The sequence below is a fragment of the Adiantum capillus-veneris genome, chromosome 25, assembly GCF_014529385.1.
Source record: "Adiantum capillus-veneris isolate H3 chromosome 25, ASM1452938v2, whole genome shotgun sequence".
Taxonomy (NCBI): Eukaryota; Viridiplantae; Streptophyta; class Polypodiopsida; order Polypodiales; family Pteridaceae; genus Adiantum; species Adiantum capillus-veneris.
This window is the reverse complement of record NC_140955.1, coordinates 139766926-139775426: the sequence shown is the minus strand read 5'-3', so window position 1 is coordinate 139775426 and position 8501 is coordinate 139766926. Positions and strand designations below refer to the sequence as shown.

Genomic DNA, 8501 nt, shown 5'->3' with positions numbered 1-8501 from the left:
AGATAGTGAGTCATTTACTCAATGACATGATTGGTTATCTAATGTAAGAGTTTATGGTGCTTCATTTGAAATCAGCACCTTATCAGCCTCAAGCAAACAGATAAGCCGAGAGTACAAACAAAATTATATGCATGATGCTCACAAAAATTGTATGTGAATCATGAGAAGATTGGGATCAAAGACTACATTTTGCTTTATGGTCATATCGGGTAGCATACAAAACGCCACAAAATACAATACCTTTCAATTTGGGGTTTGGAAAAGATTCCATATTGCATGTAGAATTCTTGATTCCTACACTAAGTGTTGCACAATAGTTAGGATGGATAGGACACGAGTTGTTGGATAGACTAGAATAACTAACCTAGCTTGATGAGTTGAGACTCAAAGAGATTGCATCCATCTATGCACAAAAAGGACAAATGAAAGAATTTCACAACCAACACTTGATAAAAAAAAGGAGTTTTAAAAGGGTGACTATATATTAGCCCAAGAAGCTGAAAAAGCGAGGTAATGGCCCATTTGTGATCAATGACATATCACCAAGTGGTGCCATCCAACTTCCAACATTGGAGGGAGAGGTAATGTCTAGCTGGATCAATGGATGAAAATTGAAGAAGTATAGTTAACCTATCACTACAAAAATGTTGGAAAAAATACACGAAGCAAAGAAAAGGAAGTAGAAGACTCAATCAAGCACAAGAGGAAGTTTGGTTGGGGATTTTGAAGTGCAAGGAATGACAAAATGAAGCTCACCTACAGCAAGATGAAGCACCTTCTCCTCCTATTGCAGCGGTCCAAATTGAGCAAAAATGGCTTGGAGGAATGGATGTACAAATCAATGTTCAACTAGCTGATGGAATGATAGAAAGGGCACTTGTAGATACTAGAGTGCGTATCAATGTTATGCGGTATTCGACATATCTCAAATTATCAACCTTCATGATTGAACCGACAAAGATTGAGCTAAAAGTAGCTAACAAAGGAACAATGGTTAGTTTGGGACAAGCCAATGTCTCAATTAGCATTGACAATAACCACTACCCTGTCAATTCCACATCATGGCTAATACAAACCTAAATGAGGAAATCATCATGGGTGTTTCATAGATGCACACTTACAAAGCAATTCTTGAGTGGCAAGACGACACTTTGAAGCACACTCTCAAGGGCATAGCTTATGTTACACCCTTGGCAAAAACAGATCATATCTAGAATGTATAGCCTCAGTCAAGAGAACTGAGGCTCAGTCAAGAGAACTGCTGACAGGGTACCTACAGTGCTAATCTTCAACAACAACAATCTACAAGTCCGATCATGGAAGGACGGTTAAGCAAGTTTGGATTAAAAAAACAATCATGGCAACCAAACCGCATCAGCTATGGATACCCAAAGCCCTGCTTTCCCAACAATCTTCTAACTCAATTGAGTCCAGTTTCCAAGTTGCACGAACACCTTAATCAAAACCAAAATGATGGCGGATATCCAAACAACAATTCAATGCCTCATTGGGCTTCATCGAGTACAAATGGATTCCCAAATTTCAATCGGACTAGTCAATGAATTCCAAGTCAAAAACATGGCAATGGAGACCAAAACCTTCAAACCATCAACATCTTCAAAGTCCTCCGGACCAATCTAAAAGTAGGTACCTAAAGCTATGCCACACCAAATCAACAACCAACCCAAGGTACTTGCAAACCCAACAACCAAGGAGCGGGCAATTCGTCTTCAACAACATTTTATTGGAAAATGCAACATAGATGAAACCTTGCCAGTGAAAACCACTGAACAATTGGTTGAGTATCCACATCTTTCATGACACTGTGTTACACAATGCATCTCTTCCATAAGCATGATAGGGCCACATTTCACGGCCTTGCATAGACACATTCTACATCGCACAAACCTTTGTCTAGGGTGACTCAAAATGGGAAGGGCAGAGTAACCATAGCTGGAACAGCATATTGCAAGCTATCAAGCTACAAGATGATAATGTTCAATAATTTTCTTGCCTTTTTAATTAAAAAATGATCAAAATTTATTAAACAGAGCCATCAAACCTGAATTCAAGCTTTGAAAGCAAACGTCCAGCCTTGAAAGTAAGAGCTTTGAGTATGTCAAATATGAAAGGATTTGGCACATGTCAAAATTTGGGCCAACTTCAGGCCATAATTGTAGAATCAAGAGCAATTAACGACCAAGTGTCCAATTAACAAGCTGTCTGAGTTGTAGGTGGTATGAGATGCAAAATGTGGCATATAAGGTAAGTATGTACAATGCACTTGGGACAAGACACACACATATAGGCAAAATGGGCAAGTCAAACCTCATTTGCAGACAGTAACTTTTAAAGAGAGAGAGAGAGAGACAAGGAGAGAGCCTTTTTTAACTAGAGCTTTCCATTGTTTTTTTGCTTGCTACACCCACACCAGAAACCCACCCTACACAAGATTTCACAGGTATGGTCCTTACCAGTACATGAATAGTTTTAAATGGTCAAATGTGCAAACAAACACATGCAGTGTCAGAATCAATCAAATCCTAGATGGGGTTTTGGAAACCTGTCAGAGCTCATTTGGGAGGAAAATTGCATCCAAATTCACAAGCAAGTTTATGGAGAAGTCCCAAATTTCTATCAAAATTCATCCATTCAAACACAACTTGGAAATGAGGTGGAACATGGATCGCGATCCATGACCCCCCACCTCCAATTTCAAATCTGAGTGGTGCAAAAGCATGTTGGTAAAAGTGCATACTTACTACTACAATCATAGAAAACTTTTGCTTCTAAACATGGATGCAGATGGTATCACCAGAAGTTCAATATGTGATCCAACATGGTTCATGATTCATGACCCCTTGAGCAAAAATTGACCTATAACCACCTGACATAGTGCATGTAGTTATCCTAGATGCACTAGTGAAATTTGGTCAAGTTTGTACTTGTTTTGATCAAGTTATGCTCATTTTTCATTTTATGGTCAAGTTTGCATTTTTTTAACTTTCTCAACAATATTTTTGGCCAATTTTTGGAGCTAATTGAAGGATTCTATGATGTGAGAATGCCTCGCACATGACTAAGGAGTCTGTGGGAAGCTACACCCTACCAAGTGGTGGAGTTCTCATCAAATGAGAAAGCTCATATCTCCAAGGAGGAGCTCGCAAAGATACTAGCAAATATTTGTATTGGGAGGTTTCAGGCTGTGGATGGCACCAAAGCAAAGACAACCATCTTTATAAAAGAGATCTGGACATTGCACCAGCAACAAGAATTCATTGAGGGGTCTAGATGTCTACAAATGGACACCTTCTTTAGATTGCCACCATGGGGTATCGATTTTCAGAGAGCCCACAAGCAAGATTAGGATTATTCATGAATATGATATGTGGATATGATGGGAAAAAATAGGTTAGTCTATAAACAATTCATGGAATCTAGAATAGTGTCACATATACATAAATATAAATATAAAATATATGAGAATATAGGGAATCAAATGACGGGACCTTCATTTTTTAATTTATTGATGTAGGCCTATTTACAAGAAGTAAGGAAAAAAGACTGTAGAAAATGGTAATTTAGTAAATGAGAATGATGGGGTGAAAGGTTATTTTGTGATTTTTTATTGAAGTGGATTCATGCTAAAATTTAGAGAGGCTTGGATGAACAGGTTTATTTATAGAATAGAGGGAATGCACAATGGTAAGAGAATTACGATAACACTGAGTCATTGTACATAACATACTTAGGGAAATAATGCATACCTAGATAAAAATATTTAAATAAATACCAAAAAATTTATAGTAAAAATACATATTTTTAGGCCCTATATACAATGAAATATTTACATATAAATGGGCCATACTATATTTTTCAAAAAAAATTGTGCTCAACTAGCTCAGTAACTAGTTAGCTGAGGGTTTTGAAGAAGACATGGAAAAAGTTCCTTAGCACACACATGCCTATGTACATTGAAAAGATGAGGATAGCCATCGTATTTAAGTGATTTTGTTAGGGTAAGGGAGCTCACTATGGAAAATGCGAATAGCCAAAAAATGGCTATCATTAAAAATTGAGACGGTTCGGGGCGGGCAACAAGAGAGGTGACCTTTAAACACCCCTCAAGGCTCTCGTGCTGCTCAATTGGGGTTGGGGAAACCACATGCAAGAAAAGCAACAACAAAGCCACATCCAAACAAGCGAAGGGGCACCACCTAGTTATGGGATACAAACTAGGATGCAAGAGAGATTTTATCATAACCAAGAAGAAGTGCAACAAAACATACACAAACAATCTCACACCAAGACATACACCAAATAGAGCAAGAGAGATCTAGAGAAAATGGAAGAGAGAAAGAAAATATAGACCTTGTGTAATACCTCGTTTGTGACTTGCAAATGGAGATGGTTCGTTTACAACTCTACCATAAAGCTTGTACAAAACTAATCCAATACGTAGTAAATTCTAAACATTGCCAACACACACACACACACACACACACGCACGCACTCTTAGGGTGTGGGAGAACTCTCACCATAATACCCTCTTATAATGGACACAAATTTGGCAATGAAAACACACTAAGAACTTTCTAAAACAAGCTCAAATGATAGAACTTAAAAGAAACAAGTCACCTTGATTTCACCAAACCGTTTTGCAGAATTGTGTATTATTGCCCTTAACTCTCCCATTTAAACATCATTCAACTCTGACAAACAGTCTGACAAATACTCTTAACACTAGAATGGTAACAGGACACTTTTATGTCCTTGGACACTTTTGTGTCCTGTTAAGTGACCATTTTGCTTGAATTATTTGAAGAGTATGAAAATGAATTTCTAGGTGCTATATATCCACAAAGTTGACTTATGATCTGAAAAAAACTTAGCATTTTTTTTTTAGTATCGATCTCACCATTAACCTTACTCTTGCACAACTTTTTTGAACCTAAACTGTGTGAAAAAACGGGTCCTGTTTTTGGCTTTTTTTCATTTTTTGGCAACTATACCACTCTAAACTTCATTTTTCTGAGGTTTAGATGGCTAGAGGTTAGGCCTTCCTAGTTCTCAACATGTTTTGATGCTTGTAGGGAGAGCTAAGTGTTAAAATTGAAAGTTATGACCAATTTACAAGAATTGCATAATCCTGTTTTTTTGGCCAAAATTAGCACTTTTATGATTTTTTTTGGTGGCTTTCTTGATATCCAAATTCAATTTTGATTGTGTAAGTGTAATGTATAACATAAAGCTAATCTTCCTTGAGTTTTGTGGGGCCTAATATGCTATATAGCATAGTATATGACGATGGTTGAGTTTTTTGATTGCTGAAGAATACGATACATTTTAGATTAGCAAGTATAACTTTCTCAATATTGCTAGTTTCTTAGGCCAATTGTGTGTATTTTGTAGGTAGTGACCATATCTAATCATAGACTACAAACTTGGCTAGATATTGAGTAGTTTCTATGGGTTTCTATAGGTCATAATGCTAAACCCAGTTTTTTCATGTTTGCTATATTTAGCACTTTATCATTGCCCCCAAGGTTCCAATTGTAAGAGATCCACTATCCTTTTGACATGCTCCATGGCTCCTTTTGAATCCAGAGGCCCAAAGGGAACTAAGAAAACATGTATATAGTATTTGTATTGAGCGTGACTATAGAAACTTTGATGATAGGTCCGCAGAATTGCAAAAATGCAACTTTTTTGTACCTTTTTTTTTGCCCCAAAAAAATTTAGTGAGGTAAAAGCAACCATATGTTTTGGTCACCAACCCATTGAAGTTAACGGGGCATTTTATCTCATGTCCTACAAAAATCTCCACTCTTATTTATATGCAATCAACCGTAAGAAATTGTTGTTTTGGGCAAAATGCACTGGTCCATCAACTTTGGAGGCTTGTAGTGACCAAGGGATGAGAAAAATTACAAGTTTTTCATTTTTTCCATATGTAGTAGTTATCGAACTATAATCTCATGAAAGGATTTTTCAAAATGAGTGGATCTACTATGGTTTTGGAATTTTTTCCCAAAACCCTGAAAGGACACTTTTATGTCCTGTTAGGTTACCATTCTAGTGTTAATATTGCAAGAATCCACCATTACATCTTCTTCATCATCGTAATGTGAACTGCCTATTGCCGAACACCCCTTGACATAAATAAACATCCCTACACTTAAGATCCCAAAAGACACACCCCATATTAAGATTCATTACATAGTCACTTTTAAAGTCAAATTCCTACTCCACCGAGGTGTAGCCTTAACACTTGGCACAACCCGGTGGCTTGAGCCATAGGCTGACCTCGGACCCATGACCCATGTTCAACCACTTTGATTTTCTGCATTCAGTCCTTGCTTTGGCTCCACTTAAACAATTGCATCCTCTCCCACAAGTGGTTGTACTACCAGCGGTTCTGCATCCACATTAACCACAAGAACTGAACCTTCTGCAGCTGTCTCCATGCTACTCTCATGTAGTTCCTACACATGTGCAGCTTGTGCTCCCATTTGAATACTAGTCTGTTGCTCCATCAGCTGCTTATGGATTGATTTCAATTGCATTTCGAATTCAGCATTCCGTGCACGTAGCTCGACATTCTCCTCGCGAACCTTATGCTCTCTAGTAGCTTCAAACCACGACTTGTACTTATCAATCGGCTTAGCCATGTGTTCTTGAAAAATCCCTGCTGCTTGGTGCCACAATTGCTTGGTGTAATCAAACACCTCTTTCTTCAAAACATCTACATCTGCATCAGAGATCAACACACTTTTGACACCGTGGCCATCCAAAGTGGCCCTCTCCAGATCCACCAATGGAGTTAACCTATTCATCAAGAAATTGTTAACTGCAATAAGATGTGCAGTATTATCCTCCACTTCATGAAACTGCTTCTCTGTGGCCTCCTTAAGCCCATCTGCCCATATCTGAAACTCTTGTGCAGTTCCTGCCATCTCAGAAATCCGATTACGCATATCCGCACTGACCTGAGCTAACTCCTCCTGTAATAATGTCTTCTCCTTCAATACTTCATCCACCCAGCTCTGTAGCTGACCGACTTCACACTCCAAGCTATCAATGCGTTCCCCCTCAGCCTTTTGTGTCTCGAGGGTGAGAATCATAGCCTCCTGATTGAAGATAAACCGATTCAAGTCCGACAAACTCTAAACAGCATCTTGAACCAAGAACACCCCATCCAACTTAACACTTGTAGGTTTAGCAAAAGGGGTTGATTTAATGGCCTGTGTCACCGGGGTCTGTTCCCCTGAACCCTTGCGAACCTTCCGCGGAAACAGAGTTATGGTACGGCTCTGGGTGTCGATTTTTGGCAATCCTGTCATAGAAGGGAAAAGAGTGACCTTCCCAAATGACCGCACCTTTTCAACTGTGCCAACCGCTGACTTACTGCCTTGGCCAAATGCAGATTTAAGCTTGTCCCCACTAGGAATATCCCAATCTAACTTTCGACGCTTTGCAGCACCCAAGCTCTGCACATCTAGACTCTTAACAAAGATCCGTGGTGTGGGTGTGAGAGGTACATGCAGCACATAGGAGAAAATTTCATGCAAGTAAGGAGCTATCTTGGTAACAGACGGTGACCTCCTTTTATCCCTTGGCTCTGAAAGCTGCAGTCTGTCAAAAATGAAGGATGCCCAATCCACCTTTTGCCCTCATTCTGCATGATACATTGGGGCAAATGCCTCTTTGGACATATCGGCGGTTTTTGCCAACAAACAAACCTATCCAAATACCAAAATAAGTGAGTACTGCGGAGTTTTTCACAATTCCGCAGTATATAATAAGCCCTACTACCTTCTGGCTGCCCAAATTTGGACCTCATCATCGCATCTGTCACTTTGTTTACCTTGTGCAAAGGATTGTGATCAACCTTGAAGACCTCTGCCACAAACTTTGGGGAAACGTCCTTTTCCCCCATGATATAGCCAGCATTCTCCCTAACGTGGCAAAGCTGCGGCTCTACAAACTCATTCTTCTCCTAAAGTGCCCATGGTAAACATGCATACTCATAAAGGCCAACCCGGTGCAGCCATATCTCTGTATCACGATCATGAGCGTTGAATATCTCGTAGACCTCCATCTCCTCCACAGCATCGTCTCCACCGGATTCTGCCCCCTCACTTTCCTCCACACTCTGAATACTTTCTCTGCGGGGGCATAACAGCTCCGCCATGGCCATCTTCATTGAACGGGTTTGCGCCATCTCCTCCTCACCTAGCTCTTGCTGTTTAGGCGTTGCAGATTTTTTGAAGCTTTCAAAAGACATGGCATCAAAGGTGATAGTAAACTCACGCACAACAATAAAACTTCTTTTGGCGATGAACGCGGGATACTTGCATGCAAAATGAGTGTGTCCTTTCACCTCAAATCGTGCGTTGACCACCCCATGATGGTCCTTATTATGAAATTGCATGTTAATACCCCGCAAATGTGTGGTGATTGGACCACTCACTTCAAGGGAATCTCCCTTATAAACATTC

The 8501-nt window shown here is 39.5% G+C and overlaps 1 pseudogene; it reads right to left on the bottom strand.

Moving 5' to 3' along the window:
• Positions 1 to 6485: 6485 nt before the first annotated feature.
• Positions 6486 to 7939, bottom strand: LOC147425751 (uncharacterized; annotated as a pseudogene).
• Positions 7940 to 8501: the final 562 nt, after the last annotated feature.